Genomic DNA, 17,080 nt, shown 5'->3' with positions numbered 1-17,080 from the left:
TCAGGATCAGTAATGTAATGTATGTACACAGTGACTGCACCAGCAGAATAGTGAGTGCAGCTCTGGAGTATAATACAGGATGTAACTCAGGATCAGTAATGTAATGTATGTACACAGTGAAGGCACCAGCAGAATAGTGAGTGCAGCTCTGGAGTATAATACAGGATGTAACTCAGGATCAGTAATGTAATGTATGTATACAGGTGCATCTCACTAAATTACAATATCATCAAAAAGTTAATTTATTTCATTTCTTCAATACAAAAAGTGACACTCCTATATTCTATAGAGTCATTACACACAGAGGGATCTATTATATAGAGTCATTACACGCAGAGGGATCCATTATACAGAGTCATTACACGCAGAGGGATCTATTATACAGAGTCATTACACGCAGAGGGATCTATTATACAGAGTCATTACACGCAGAGGGATCTATTATACAGAGTCATTACACGCAGAGGGATCTATTATACAGAGTCATTACACGCAGAGGGATCTATTATATAGAGTCATTACACGCAGAGGGATCTATTCTATAGAGCCATTACACGCAGAGGGATCTATTCTATAGAGCCATTACACGCAGAGGGATCTATTCTATAGAGCCATTACACGCAGAGGGATCTATTCTATAGAGCTATTACACACAGAGTGATCTATTTCACGTGTTTATTTCTGTTAATGTTGGTGATTATGGCTTACAGCCAATGAAAACACAAAAGTCATTATCTCAGTAAATTAGAATACTTTATAACAACAGCTTGTCGTCCTCCTGAAATGTCTGTTCAGTAAATGCCCTCAATACTTGGTCGGCTCCTTGTGCATCAATTACTGCATCAATTCGGCAATGTGGCATGGAGGGATCAGCCTGTGGTATGGAGGGATCAGCCTGTGGCATGGAGGGATCAGCCTGTGGCATGGAGGGGATAAGCCTGTGGCATGGAGGGATCAGCCTGTGGCATGGAGGGGATCAGCCTGTGGCATGGAGGGATCAGCCTGTGGCATGGAGGGGATAAGCCTGTGGCATGGAGGGATCAGTCTGTGGCATGGAGGGATCAGCCTGTGGCATGGAGGGGATAAGCCTGTGGCATGGAGGGATCAGCCTGTGGCATGGAGGGGATCAGCCTGTGGCATGGAGGGATCAGCCTGTGGCATGGAGGGGATAAGCCTGTGGCATGGAGGGGATAAGCCTGTGGCATGGAGGGATCAGTCTGTGGCATGGAGGGATCAGCCTGTGGCATGGAGGGGATAAGCCTGTGGCATGGAGGGATCAGCCTGTGGCATGGAGGGGATCAGCCTGTGGCATGGAGGGATCAGTCTGTGGCATGGAGGGATCAGCCTGTGGCATGGAGGGATCAGCCTGTGGCATGGAGGGATCAGCCTGTGGCATGGAGGGGATCAGCCTGTGGCATGGAGGGATCAGCCTGTGGCATGGAGGGATCAGCCTGTGGCATGGAGGGGATCAGCCTGTGGCATGGAGGGATCAGCCTGTGGCATGGAGGGATCAGTCTGTGGCATGGAGGGATCAGCCTGTGGCATGGAGGGGATAAGCCTGTGGCATGGAGGGATCAGCCTGTGGCATGGAGGGGATCAGCCTGTGGCATGGAGGGGATCAGCCTGTGGCATGGAGGGGATCAGCCTGTGGCATGGAGGGGATCAGCCTGTGGCATGGAGGGATCAGCCTGTGGCATGGAGGGGATAAGCCTGTGGCATGGAGGGGATAAGCCTGTGGCATGGAGGAGATCAGCCTGTGGCATGGAGGGATCAGCCTGTGGCATGGAGGGGATAAGCCTGTGGCATGGAGGGATCAGCCTGTGGCATGGAGGGGATCAGCCTGTGGCATGGAGGGATCAGCCTGTGGCATGGAGGGGATAAGCCTGTGGCATGGAGGGGATAAGCCTGTGGCATGGAGGGATCAGCCTGTGGCATGGAGGGGATAAGCCTGTGGCATGGAGCGATCAGCCTGTGGCATAGAGGGATCAGCCTGTGGCATGGAGGGGATCAGCCTGTGGCATGGAGGGGATCAGCCTGTGGCATGGAGGGATCAGCCTGTGGCATGGAGGGGATAAGCCTGTGGCATGGAGGGATCAGCCTGTGGCATGGAGGGATCAGCCTGTGGCATGGAGGGGATCAGCCTGTGGCATGGAGGGGATCAGCCTGTGGCATGGAGGGGATCAGCCTGTGGCATGGAGGGATCAGCCTGTGGCATGGAGGGGGATCAGCCTGTGGCATGGAGGGGATAAGCCTGTGGCATGGAGGGATCAGCCTGTGGCATGGAGGGATCAGCCTGTGGCATGGAGGGGATCAGCCTGTGGCATGGAGGGGATCAGCCTGTGGCATGGAGGGGATCAGCCTGTGGCATGGAGGGGGATCAGCCTGTGGCATGGAGGGATCAGCCTGTGGCATGGAGGGGATCAGCCTGTGGCATGGAGGGATCAGCCTGTGGCATGGAGGGGGATCAGCCTGTGGCATGGAGGGATCAGCCTGTGGCATGGAGGGGATCAGCCTGTGGCATGGAGGGATCAGCCTGTGGCATGGAGGGATCAGCCTGTGGCATGGAGGGGATCAGCCTGTGGCATGGAGGGATCAGCCTGTGGCATGGAGGGATCAGCCTGTGGCATGGAGGGATCAGCCTGTGGCATGGAGGGATCAGCCTGTGGCTCTGCTGAGGTGTTATGTAAGCCCAGGTGGCTTTGATAGCCTCCTTCAGCTCGTCTGCATTGTGGGGTCTGGGGTCTCTCATCTTCCTCTTGACAATACCCCATAGATTCCACTTGTCAACAAGTTTTAAGTTTTTTTTCTGTTTCCTGTTTTAAAATATGTTATCCTTATGTATTTTGTGGCGCTGATTTCAGAAATGTAATCAGAATTTCTGTAGCACGTACCATTTCTGAGACATTTTCACTTTACGATTATAATAAGGACTGTACATAGTGCATAATAAATTGGCACTTATATTAAACTTTTTATTTCAGAATTGTATTTTTGGTAGAAATAACTAATGAAATTCATAACATGGACTCTCTTTATTATAATATACAGCACTTAAGCCCTGTCCAATCATGCATTGCATTAGTTGTGCACTCTCAGGCATGCGCAGACACAACTGTCAGACTTTGGTCTATTTCCAGGTAGCATTATACACTGCTCAAAAAAAAAATAAAGGGGACACTTAAACAACAGAATATAACTCCAAGTAAATGAAACTTCTGTGAAATCAAACTGTCCACTTAGGAAGCAACACTGATTGACAATCAATTTCACATGCTGTTGTGCAAATGAAATAGACAATAGATGGAAATTATTGGCAATTATCAAGACCCCCTCAATAAAGGAGTGGTTCTGCAGGTGGGGACCACAGACCACATCTCAGTACCAATGCTTTCTGGCTGATGTTTTGGTCACTTTTGAATGTTGGTTGTGCTTTCACACTTGTGGTAGTATGAGACGGACTCTACAACCCACAGAAGTTGCTCAGGTAGTGCAGCTCATCCAGGATGGCATATCAGTGCGAGCTGTGGCAAGAAGGTTTGCTGTGTCTGTCAGCATAGTGTCCAGAGGCTGGAGGCGCTACCAGGAGACAGGCCAGTACACCAGGAGACATGGAGGGGGCCGTAGGAGGGCAACAACCCAGCAGCAGGACCGCTACCTCTTCCTTTGTGCAAGGAGGAACAGGAGGAGCACTGCCAGAGCCCTGCAAAATGACCTCCAGCAGGCCACAAATGTGCATGTGTCTGCACAGACGGTTAGAAACCGACTCCATGAGGGTGGTATGAGGGCCTGACGTCCACAGATGGGGTTTGTGCTCACAGCCTAACACCGTGCAGGAAGCTTGGCATTTGCCACAGAACACCAGGATTGGCAAAGTGGCCACTGGCGCCCTGTGCTCTTCACAGATGAAAGAAGGTTCACACTGAGCAGATGTGACGTGACAGAGTCTGGAGACGCCGTGGAGAGCGATCTGCTGCCTGCAACATCCTTCAGCATGACCGGTTTGGCAGTGGGTCAGTAATGGTGTGGGGTGGCATTTCTTTGGAGGGCCACACAGCCCTTCATGTGCTCACCAGAGGTAGCCTGACTGCCATTAGGTACCAAGATGAGATCCTCAGACCCCTTGTGAGACCATATGCTGGTGCGGTTGGCCCTGGGTTCCTCCTAATGCAGGACAATGCCAGACCTCATGTGGCTGGAGTGTGTCAGCAGTTCCTGCAAGATGAAGGCATTGAAGCTATGGACTGGCCGCCCGTTCCCCAGACCTGAATCCGATTGAGCTCATCTGGGACATCATGTCTCGCTCCATCCACCAACGTCACGTTGCACCACAGACTGTCCAGGAGTTGGCGGATGCTTTAGTCCAAGTCTGGGAGGAGATCCCACAGGAGACCATCCACAACCTCATCAGGAGCATGCCCAGGCGTTGTAGGGAGGTCATACAGGCACGTGGAGGCCACACACAATACTCAGCCTCATCAGGAGCATGCCCAGGCGTTGTAGGGAGGTCATACAGGCACGTGGAGGCCACACACAATACTCAGCCTCATCAGGAGCATGCCCAGGCGTTGTAGGGAGGTCATACAGGCACGTGGAGGCCACACACAATACTCAGCCTCATCAGGAGCATGCCCAGGCGTTGTAGGGAGGTCATACAGGCACGTGGAGGCCACGCACAATACTCAGCCTCATCAGGAGCATGCCCAGGCGTTGTAGGGAGGTCATACAGGCACGTGGAGGCCACGCACAATACTCAGCCTCATCAGGAGCATGCCCAGGCGTTGTAGGGAGGTCATACAGGCACGTGGAGGCCACACACAATACTCAGCCTCATCAGGAGCATGCCCAGGCGTTGTAGGGAGGTCATACAGGCACGTGGAGGCCACACACAATACTCAGCCTCATCAGGAGCATGCCCAGGCGTTGTAGGGAGGTCATACAGGCACGTGGAGGCCACGCACAATACTCAGCCTCATCAGGAGCATGCCCAGGCGTTGTAGGGAGGTCATACAGGCACGTGGAGGCCACGCACAATACTCAGCCTCATCAGGAGCATGCCCAGGCGTTGTAGGGAGGTCATACAGGCACGTGGAGGCCACACACAATACTCAGCCTCATCAGGAGCATACCCAGGCGTTGTAGGGAGGTCATACAGGCACGTGGAGGCCACACACAATAGTCAGCCTCATCAGGAGCATGCCCAGTCGTTGTAGGGAGGTCATACAGGCACGTGGAGGCCACACACAATACTCAGCCTCATCAGGAGCATGCCCAGGCGTTGTAGGGAGGTCATACAGGCACGTGGAGGCCACACACAATACTCAGCCTCATCAGGAGCATGCCCAGGCGTTGTAGGGAGGTCATACAGGCACGTGGAGGCCACACACAATACTGAGCCTCATCAGGAGCATGCCCAGGCGTTGTAGGGAGGTCATACAGGCACGTGGAGGCCACACACAATACTGAGCCTCATCAGGAGCATGCCCAGTCGTTGTAGGGAGGTCATACAGGCACGTGGAGGCCACACACAATACTCAGCCTCATCAGGAGCATGCCCAGGCGTTGTAGGGAGGTCATACAGGCACGTGGAGGCCACACACAATACTCAGCCTCATTGTGACTTGTTTTAAGCGACCATTGATGCCGTTTGCCATTCCAATGATCTGGAGGGAGCAGAAGGACCATATAACTGATTGTTACTTCTGCATGATGAATGTATCCGTTTTTTCTTCTAAGAACAGGGGGTCTATTGAATATCCCAACCTTGCTTCTGAAATTAGACCAGTGGTGCATGATGAAAGTCTGCCAGTTCCCAAACCAACGCCGGTGTGGAGGATAGAAGATGACGATGAAATGACGGTTGATTCATTAGAGATGGAAGCAGCTGCTGACTCAGATTCTGAACGATCAATATCAACTGCTCCACGTTTAATATCTCAGACAAGACTCAACGATCTGCTCAGAGATTTGGGTTTATCAAAGAGTCAGGCAGAACTTCTTGGATCAAGGTTGCAAGGGTGGAATCTGTTGCAGCCAGGTACAAAAATGTCAGTATTTCACAGTCTTCATGAAGATTTGACCAAATATTTCCATCAAGCTGACAGTCTCACTTTTTGCAGTGACATTACTGGATTGTTTTCTGTCCTTGGAATTGACCATGACCCAAGCGAATGGCGACTGTTCATTGATTCATCGGTCTTAGGTTAGAAGGCTGTCTCGCTACACAATGGCAATGTCTACCCTTCGATATCTATCGAAGAACAGGTTGAAAGTCTTCTTCAGGCTTAAGTCAATAAAGTGCAACATGTCACTTAAAATACATTTCCTTCATTCACACATTGACTTTTTCCCACCAAACCTCGGTGCTGTAAGTGATGAACATGGTGAAAGGTTTCATCAAGACATTTACCAAAGGGAGAAACGCTACCAGGGAAGGTGGAGTCCCTCGGTGCCAGGGAAGGTGGAGTCCCTCGGTACCAGGGAAGGTGGAGTCCCTCGGTGCCAGGGAAGGTGGAGTCCCTCGGTACCAGGGAAGGAGGAGTCCCTCGGTACCAGGGAAGGTGGAGTCCCTCAGTACCAGGGAAGGAGGAGTCCCTCGGTACCAGGGAAGGAGGAGTCCCTCGGTATCAGGGAAGGTGGAGTCCCTCGGTACCAGGGAAGGAGGAGTCCCTCGGTATCAGGGAAGGTGGAGTCCCTCGGTACCAGGGAAGGAGGAGTCCCTCGGTACCAGGGAAGGTGGAGTCCCTCGGTGCCAGGGAAGGAGGAGTCCCTCGGTGCCAGGGAAGGTGGAGTCCCTCGGTGCCAGGGAAGGTGGAGTCCCTTGGTGCCAGGGAAGGAGGAGTCCCTCGGTGCCAGGGAAGGTGGAGTCCCTCGGTGCCAGGGAAGGTGGAGTCCCTCGGTGCCAGGGAAGGTGGAGTCCTTTGGTGCCAGGGAAGGTGGAGTCCCTCGGTGCCAGGGAAGGTAGAGTCCTTTGGTGCCAGGGAAGGTGGAGTCCCTCGGTGCCAGGGAAGGTGGAGTCCTTTGGTACCAGGGAAGGTGGAGTCCCTCGGTGCCAGGGAAGGTGGAGTCCCTTGGTGCCAGGGAAGGTGGAGTCCCTCGGTGCCAGGGAAGGTGGAGTCCTTTGGTGCCAGGGAAGGTGGAGTCCCTCGGTGCCAGGGAAGGTAGAGTCCTTTGGTGCCAGGGAAGGTGGAGTCCCTCGGTGCCAGGGAAGGTGGAGTCCTTTGGTACCAGGGAAGGTGGAGTCCCTCGGTGCCAGGGAAGGTGGAGTCCCTTGGTGCCAGGGAAGGTGGAGTCCCTTGGTGCCAGGGAAGGTGGAGTCCTTTGGTGCCAGGGAAGGTGGAGTCCCTCGGTACCAGGGAGAGTGGAGTCCCTCGATGCTGAGTGACTATTGTTGGAATCTTGTCCGGGAATCATCGGACAGTGATTATAAGCGAAAATCAATGGCAAAACATTTCTAAACTTGATCGCTGTTCTTTTGCAGTCGGAATATCACTTGCCACTACGAATTTGACAGTATTCAATGTATACATATAATTGCATTTTTCTCAAAAATCTTACGTGATAGAGCAATTCTGAAGTTATTTCTGAACTCAGCATGACTATTCCAATAAGATTCACCCAATTTCATACAGGAAACAAAAATCTCGCTGAACAGTGATTCTCTATGGGGTTAAGGTCAGGCGAGTTTGCAGACAATCAAGCGCAGTGATACTGTTGTGTGTAAACCAGGTCTTGGTACTTTTGGCCGTGTGGACAGGGGCCAAGTCCTGCTGGAGAATGACATTTCCATCTCCATAAAGCTTGTCGGCAGAGGGAAGCATGAAGGGCTGTAAAATGTCCTGGTAGATGGCGGCGCTGACTTTTGTCTTGATAAAACACAGTGGACCTCCACCAGCAGATGACATGGCTCCCCAAACCATCACTGATTGTGGAGACTTCACTCTAGACCTCCAGCAGCTTGGATTGTGGCCTCTCCACTCTTCCTCCAGACTCTGGGACCTTGTGGAGGGTGTCAGTGACTGCCTTCTGGACATCTGTCACGTCAGCAGTCTTCCCCATGATTGTGGAGCCTACTGAAACAGACTATGGGGCCTTTTTAATCGCTTAGGAAGCCTTTGCAGTGTGTGTTTTGTTACTTATTCTAATTTACTGAGATAATGACTATTGTGTTTTCATTGGCTGTAAGCCATAATCATCAACAGTAACAGAAATAAACCCGTGAAATAGATCACTCTGCGTGTAATGACTCTGTATATTATATGACTTTCTCTTTTTATATTGAAGAACTGAAATAAATTCACTTTTTGATGATATTCTAATTTAGTGAGATGCACCTGTAGATGGTGACTCTGCTGAATATGAAGCGACGTTCTGGATGAGTCCTGTGTGTGGATGGTTCTCATACAGCAGCGCAGACGCTGTACATCAGATTGTGGCTCTGGTGCACACCTCGGCCTCCTGCACCATGGTCGCCTCTTTCAGTCTTCATTCTACAATATATCTATGGGAGATGCAAAAATAAAGGGGGGAAGCAGAGCGGTAAATGCCGGATCAGGTCGTAGTGACAGGACGGCCGTTCCGTACGTGCCGTCTGTGCTCCCGCTCTCCAGTGCTGCTGACTATGAAGATGCGCAGGAAGGATCATCGCTTGCTGCTCCTCTTATGTCGCTGTCTGTCACACAACCGTTTCCATGTTTCCGCGTAATTCTACATGTTGCTATATGACTGGGTCACATCTGCAGCTCGAATGGAAACAGTCAGTAATCATTATTATCATCAAAGTAATTCATCCTCCTGGCTGCCCAGCGGTAAGAAATCTGTCCTGGCTGATGCTCCAGTAGACAGAACCTTTTGCTACCACTGAAGGCGTCTTCAAGCAGCTGCTGCTGTGCCGAGCTCACAGAGGATCGTTTGCACCGAAGGCGGAGATACAAAAAGATCTGATGGTTCCTGAGCATTGACAGCAAGCAGACATCTCGAAATGGAGAAGTTGTAACGCACAATAAAATAACGAAGCCACAGAAGATTGTGCAAGTCCTTTAACGCTCCTTTTCTCGTGGCACGTTCTTTCATTCTTGGATGTCTAATGATTGTGGCTCTGCTGCACGGTGACTGAGACTGCGTGACGTGGATCTGAGAGGTGACTGCGAATTCAGCGCTCAGAATCCATTATCACATAATAAACATCTGAACATATGTGCCCCCCTGCCCGCCAACTCCAGCAGACGGAGCGCCAACGCGTCTAACTCCTCGTCTGCCAAGGAGCAGCCCGACACATGTCATATGCAAGAAATCCCGTCAATGGAAGAGAGGCTGGGAATTATCACTCATCATTCCTGCAACATACACCACCGAGAACCCACAGAGGCCGCTGTCCTGGACGGACCGCTCCAGACAAAGCCCAAGACAGGAGGAGTGGTACTGTGCAGCGTATATATACAGGAGGAGTGGTACTGTGCAGTGTATATATACAGGACAGGAGGAGTGGTACTATGCAGTGTATATATACAGGAGGAGTGGTACTGTGCGGTGTATATATACAGGACAGGAGGAGTGGTACTATGCAGTGTATATATACAGGAGGAGTGGTACTGTGCGGTGTATATATACAGGAGGAGTGGTACTGTGCAGTGTATATATACAGGACAGGAGGAGTGGTACTATGCAGTGTATATATACAGGAGGAGTGGTACTGTGCGGTGTATATATACAGGAGGAGTGGTACTGTGCAGTGTATATATACAGGAGGAGTGGTACTGTGCAGTGTATATATACAGGAGGAGTGGTACTGTGCAGTGTATATATACAGGAGGAGTGGTACTGTGCAGTGTATATATACAGGAGGAGTGGTACTGTGCAGTGTATATATACAGGACAGGAGGAGTGGTACTGTGCAGCGTATATATACAGGAGGAGTGGTACTGTGCAGCGTATATATACAGGACAGGAGGAGTGGTACTGTGCAGTGTATATATACAGGACAGGAGGAGTGGTACTGTGCAGTGTATATATACAGGACAGGAGGAGTGGTACTGTGCAGTGTATATATACAGGAGGAGTGGTACTGTGCAGTGTATATATACAGGACAGGAGGAGTGGTACTGTGCAGTGTATATATACAGGACAGGAGGAGTGGTACTGTGCAGTGTATATATACAGGACAGGAGGAGTGGTACTGTGCAGTGTATATATACAGGAGGAGTGGTACTGTGCAGTGTATATATACAGGACAGGAGGAGTGGTACTGTGCAGTGTATATATACAGGACAGGAGGAGTGGTACTGTGCAGTGTATATATACAGGACAGGAGGAGTGGTACTGTGCAGTGTATATATACAGGAGGAGTGGTACTGTGCAGTGTATATACAGGAGGAGTGGTACTGTGCAGTGTATATATACAGGACAGGAGGAGTGGTACTGTGCAGTGTATATATACAGGACAGGAGGAGTGGTACTGTGCAGTGTATATATACAGGACAGGAGGAGTGGTACTGTGCAGTGTATATATACAGGTGGAGTGGTACTGTGCAGTGTATATACAGGAGGAGTGGTACTGTGCAGTGTATATATACAGGACAGGAGGAGTGGTAATGTGCAGCGTATATATACAGGAGGAGTGGTACTGTGCAGTGTATATATACAGGACAGGAGGAGTGGTACTGTGCAGTGTATATATACAGGACAGGAGGAGTGGTACTGTGCAGTGTATATATACAGGACAGGAGGAGTGGTACTGTGCAGTGTATATATACAGGAGGAGTGGTACTGTGCAGTGTATATACAGGAGGAGTGGTACTGTGCAGTGTATATATACAGGACAGGAGGAGTGGTACTGTGCAGTGTATATATACAGGACAGGAGGAGTGGTACTGTGCAGTGTATATATACAGGACAGGAGGAGTGGTACTGTGCAGTGTATATATACAGGACAGGAGGAGTGGTACTGTGCAGTGTATATATACAGGAGGAGTGGTACTGTGCAGTGTATATATACAGGACAGGAGGAGTGGTACTGTGCAGTGTATATATACAGGAGGAGTGGTACTGTGCGGTGTATATATACAGGACAGGAGGAGTGGTACTGTGCAGCGTATATATACAGGAGGAGTGGTACTGTGCAGTGTATATATACAGGACAGGAGGAGTGGTACCGTGCAGTGTATATATACAGGACAGGAGGAGTGGTACTGTGCAGTGTATATATACAGGAGGAGTGGTACTGTGCAGGGTATATATACAGGACAGAAGGAGTGGTACTGTGCAGTGTATATATACAGGAGGAGTGGTACTGTGCAGTGTATATATACAGGAGGAGTGGTACTGTGCAGCGTATATATACAGGAGGAGTGGTACTGTGCAGTGTATATATACAGGAGGAGTGGTACTGTGCAGTGTATATATACAGGACAGGAGGAGCGGTACTGTGCAGTGTATATATACAGGACAGGAGGAGCGGTACTGTGCAGTGTATATATACAGGACAGGAGGAGTGGTACTGTGCAGTGTATATATACAGGACAGGAGGAGTGGTACTGTGCAGTGTATATATACAGGACAGGAGGAGTGGTACTGTGCAGTGTATATATACAGGAGGAGTGGTACTGTGCAGTGTATATATACAGGACAGGAGGAGTGGTACTGTGCAGTGTATATATACAGGAGGAGTGGTACTGTGCGGTGTATATATACAGGACAGGAGGAGTGGTACTGTGCAGCGTATATATACAGGAGGAGTGGTACTGTGCAGTGTATATATACAGGACAGGAGGAGTGGTACCGTGCAGTGTATATATACAGGACAGGAGGAGTGGTACTGTGCAGTGTATATATACAGGAGGAGTGGTACTGTGCAGGGTATATATACAGGACAGAAGGAGTGGTACTGTGCAGTGTATATATACAGGAGGAGTGGTACTGTGCAGCGTATATATACAGGAGGAGTGGTACTGTGCAGCGTATATATACAGGAGGAGTGGTACTGTGCAGTGTATATATACAGGAGGAGTGGTACTGTGCAGTGTATATATACAGGAGGAGTGGTACTGTGCAGTGTATATATACAGGACAGGAGGAGTGGTACTGTGCAGTGTATATATACAGGACAGGAGGAGTGGTACTGTGCAGTGTATATATACAGGAGGAGTGGTACTGTGCGGTGTATATATACAGGACAGGAGGAGTGGTACTGTGCAGCGTATATATACAGGAGGAGTGGTACTGTGCAGTGTATATATACAGGACAGGAGGAGTGGTACTGTGCAGTGTATATATACAGGACAGGAGGAGTGGTACCGTGCAGTGTATATATACAGGAGGAGTGGTACTGTGCAGGGTATATATACAGGACAGAAGGAGTGGTACTGTGCAGTGTATATATACAGGAGGAGTGGTACTGTGCAGGGTATATATACAGGACAGAAGGAGTGGTACTGTGCAGTGTATATATACAGGAGGAGTGGTACTGTGCAGGGTATATATACAGGACAGAAGGAGTGGTACTGTGCAGTGTATATATACAGGAGGAGTGGTACTATGCAGTGTATATATACAGGAGGAGTGGTACTGTGCAGAGTATATATACAGGAGGAGTGGTACTGTGTAGTGTATATATACAGGAGGAGTGGTACTGTGCAGTGTATATATACAGGACAGGAGGAGCGGTACTGTGCAGTGTATATACACAGAACAGGAGGAGTGGTGCTGAGAGTAGCACCTGCCTCGTGAGCTCCAGGACTTCCAGGAGGAGGGTCGTCGTCTGCCTCTCTTCTCCCCAGGGAGAGGCAGGCTTACTGGGAGGCCGGCATGGCTTCCCAGCCTCCTATCCCCCGGTCTATGCCGGCGGGGGAGAAGGAGCCTCAACAACCGGCCCAGGAGGGAGTGAGGAGATCGGGAAGGGTGAGGAAGAATACATCCACCTGCTCCAACCCCGAGACTGTTCACCGCCAGTCCAGAGAGGGAGACCGGGGCACCCCAGGCCCCAGGAACAAGAGCCCAGCAAGATCCTGGGGGGAGATGAGCTCCAGCGAGTCCACAAGTTCCTTCTCCTCCCGAGTGGTCGCCACGTTGCGAGAGTACGAGGACGCCGGCAAAGCACTAACCCAGCTGAAAGAGGAGCTGAGGGAGGCCCGGATCCTGAACACCCGGGCGTCCAACAAGGAGAGACCCGCGACCTCCCAGAGGTTTAAAGCCCTCAGAGACGAGGTGGTCAGGTTAGTGCTCCTCCGGGAGGGGATTGAGAAAAGCGCAGGTCCCTTCCTGGAGAGGTTTAAGAACCAGCGGCGGTTCTCAGAAATGAAGGGGTTAAACACCTCAGGAGAACCACCAGCCGGCGTCCTTAGTGAAGAGGAGGAGGAGGATGAAGAGGTGACTGGAGTCTCAGTTGCTGGAGCCAGTGAGGGGCAGAGCCGGAGCTCAAGTGGTCTCCCTGCAGGGCAGAGGACTCCCACAGCAGAGGCTGGAGTGTTGGGGGAGGAGGAGGAAGGAGGACTGCTGAGGGAGATCCGACTGCTGGAGTCTCCAGTGGACCTGACGCGGTTTTCCTTCGGTGAGGACAAACCAGTGGAGGAGACAGGGAAGAGGAAGAAGAAGAAGACCGGAGGAGCCGCACAGGAGGTGGTGAGTTATAAGTATGTACCAATGACTGATGTTGCGCCTGCCACCTTCTGTTTAAACCCCACCAAACCTAAAGGCACGGGCTCTGCAGTGGGCTCGAGGCAGAGGCAAGGTGGGGAGAGGAGGAGGACGTCCGGCGATGCTGCCATCTGTGCGGGGAACAGTGCAGGGGGCGAGGCTGTGGAGGTACTCACAGCGCCGGACATAGGGAGTTCTGTGGAGTTTCCCACCCTGCCCTCTGCGGCTAAGCCGGTTATCACCGGGGCTGAGGGGGCAGGGAAGGATGTGAAAAACACATCAGCAAAGAACACTGGGCACACTGCTGCGACAGGGGGGCAGTGTGCCCCAGCGCCCAAAATGGACACTAAGACCCCAAAGTCTGTGGGTGCAGGGCGGGCAGAGGTGCCGAGAAAACAGTCTGGCCAGAACAAGGACCAAAATGCTGCAGTAGGGGGGTGGGGCGCTCCAGCAGACGACCTGCAGAAAGCCAGCAGCAACCAAAGGGAAACGGGTGTGGTGCTGCAGGGAAAGGAGTCTCTGGAAGTGCTCCCCTCCCCCGGTCCAGCAGGTGTGAATGCAGAGACACCAGACACAAGGGAGGAAGGAATGGAGGTGACTGTGGAAGGTGCAGAGAACAGCAGAGGTAATGGGGTGACAAGTAAAGAGAATAGAAATAGTGGTGTAGTGAATGATGGGAGTAATGGTGGAGCAGATGGTGAGAGTAATGGTGGAGCAGATGATGAGAGTAGTAGGAATGGTGGAATTAGTGGTACAGTGAATGATGATGCAGCAAATGGTGGGGGTAGTGGTGCAGTGAATGATGATGTAGCAAATGGTGGGGTTAGTGGTGGAATGAATGCTGGGAGTTGTGGGAATGGTGGGAGTTGTGGTGTAGCAAATGTTGGGGGTAGTGGTGTAATGAATGGTGGGAGTAATGGTCCTGCGAATGGTGTGAGTAGTAGTGGAGTGAACGATGGGAGTAATGGTCCTGCGAATGGTGTGAATAGTACTGGAGTGAATGGTGGGAGCAGCACTGGTGTTGGTGGGGGGGAAGTAGGTGCTGGTCCCGCTGCCCCCCCAGCATTGGCGGGGGCTTCAGCCCAAAGCTATTCAGAAGCTGTCAGTGCTGGGGGTAGTAGTGCGCCCTCGTCTGGTGGCCCTGGGGATGGTGACTTGCAACAGCAGCTCCTGGACGCCCTGAGGAGAGGGGAGAGCTCCATCACTGTAGAGGGGAGGGAGGTTGATCTGTCTTTCTGGATAGAGAGACATGGTCTTTCAGCCTTCTGAGATAGAGGGGCAGAGACTGTCTGGTCTCTGCCGACAACGGGGCAGAGGAGTAACCGTAGGAACGTGGTCCGTCTCCAGTGGGTAAGCAAGGATGCCTGTCCTGATAGGTCGAAGGTGGTTGAGCTCCTGCTGGGGATGGGCTTTGCGGCATATGACATCTTTGCCTTGATCCATCCCTACGGGACCTCCTACTTCGATGTCAGCTTCGTGAGACCGGAGGGCCTTGAGCTTTTCTGGTCTCGCCATGAGCTGGCTCGGAGTCGCCCCGAATGGCATGGTCTCTTTCCCCTGGCAATAACTCGCCAAGATTCAGTCAGGAAAGTGACCGTTCTGACTAGTAACGAGTCGCTTTCCTGTATGGACATTACCACCTGGGTGAGTAGATACGGAGAGGTCACCAATATTCCCGAAAAGAATCTGGATGACCATGGTATCTGGTCAGGGGCCTGGACCTTCATGGTGAGATTGAAGGTTTCGGGAAACACTGTTACCCATATCCCCTCCTCAACCTTTTTGGGGAGGGATAGGATCTTGATTTTCTACCGGGGGCAGCCTAAGGTCTGTCACAGGTGCGGTAGCCCCACACACTTCAGTGCGCAGTGTACCACCCAGAAATGCGCACTGTGTGGGGACCTCGGTCATCTTGCTGCTGCCTGTCGCAGGATTAGGTGTAACTTGTGTGGTGACCTCGGTCACCCGTTCAGTCGCTGTCCGCGTTCCTTCGCCAATGCGGTCCTGAAAGCGGCGAGTGTGGGACAGGCGCAAGCCGGGACTAATCTTGCCGGTGAAGGGACCAGTAGGGGCGGGGGAGGCAGGGATCCGGTGAGGAGCAAGCTGCCGCCATCCACCATCAGGCGGCAGGAGAAGCGCCGTGGGGACAGGGGGCAGGGAGTAATGTCCCTAAACTCTGACCCAGGTACTTCACTTGCAGCTGAGGATCCTAAAGACAGTGAATTGAGCGAGGAAGTCAAGAGACTTGAAAGGGAAGAGCGAGAGGACGCCACGTCTTCCCAGGAACCCTCTTCTGGTGACAGTCTAGATGAGGGAGAGGGGGAGTGGTCACAGAAAAAGAAAAAGGGTAACAGGAAAACGGCCAGAGGTAGGAGGGGGACCAGGTCTCGAGCTGCCTCTTTGGAGTGCGACCCCTCTGACTCTCTGGCCATGATCCAAGCGCCATTGGAGGGTTCAGCCGCCCCCCCTCTGGTGGATCTCTCCAACCGGTTCGGGGCTCTCCAGGACCTCCCTCTGGAGGGGGGAAGTGGGGACCCGGGGCCGGAGGTTGCGGACAAGGTGGTTGGGGCTCAGGAGATGGCTGGGTCTTCCTCTCGGGGGGCAAATACAAAGCCCTCTGGGGGGATGACTAACCCAGGACCACCAGACGAGGGCAAGAATCTATGTAAGGAGAGAATGGATGAATCTGTTTGTCTTAAGCGCACTAAAAACCCGTCATTATCAGAGGAAGAGGTTGGGACTGTCAGTGGTGGGAAGAAAAAGGCTATCTAATTCAATCAATCATGATGGCGGCACCCATCCCGTTGACGCTGGCAACTATTAATGTTTGCAACATAAAGTCAGATGCGGCAAGGTACACGGCCTTTCATTTTCTCGGCCAACTTGACGCCGACATTTTGTTTTTGCAGGAGACCAGGTTGACCGATATATCAACCTTGCATAAAGCAAGGCGGGAGTGGAGGCATGGGCCCTCCTACTGGTCTCTTGCGGCCGAGCCGTATAGCGGGGTGGCGGTCCTTTTTAAGACCGCAGCGGTTGAATGCAGACGAGTGATCGAATTAGAAATGGGGAGATGCTTGATCCTAGATGTCTCCATGGGGGGACAAGAGCTTCGGCTCATTAACATCTATGGTTCCCAGTCCAAGTGGGACCGCAAATGTCTCTTCCTGAAGATCAAACCTTTTTTATTTTCGAGTCGGCAGGTGGTCTTCGGAGGGGATTTCAACAATGTCACGAGATCCTGTGATAGAGGAGGTTCCGGAGACCGGCTGGCTTATGACTGCGTCGCGTTAAACAGGATAGTGAGTGAGGCTCGCCTGGTGGATGTCCACATCCGGCACAACCCGGGCGACACGGGATTCACCTTTTTTAGAGGTAGTCAGTGCAGGTCTAGGCTAGATAGGTTTTATTTGAAGGAGGAGGCCGTCTCTTCGCCGTTGTCGGTTGTGGAGGT

General features: G+C 51.7%; 1 protein-coding gene across 4 annotated transcripts in view; it reads right to left on the bottom strand.

Annotated features, from left to right (window-relative positions):
• The window catches only part of MTSS2 (MTSS I-BAR domain containing 2), a 117,446-nt gene that overhangs the window by 86,919 nt on the left and 13,447 nt on the right, over positions 1-17,080 (bottom strand). The window lies entirely within an intron of this gene.

The sequence above is a fragment of the Phyllobates terribilis genome, unplaced genomic scaffold, assembly GCF_046119375.1.
Source record: "Phyllobates terribilis strain yellow unplaced genomic scaffold, ASM4611937v1 Scaffold_14__1_contigs__length_39327217, whole genome shotgun sequence".
NCBI lineage: Eukaryota > Metazoa > Chordata > Amphibia > Anura > Dendrobatidae > Phyllobates > Phyllobates terribilis.
Note: the sequence above shows the minus strand (reverse complement) of the source record. Positions and strands in the feature narration are given on the sequence as shown.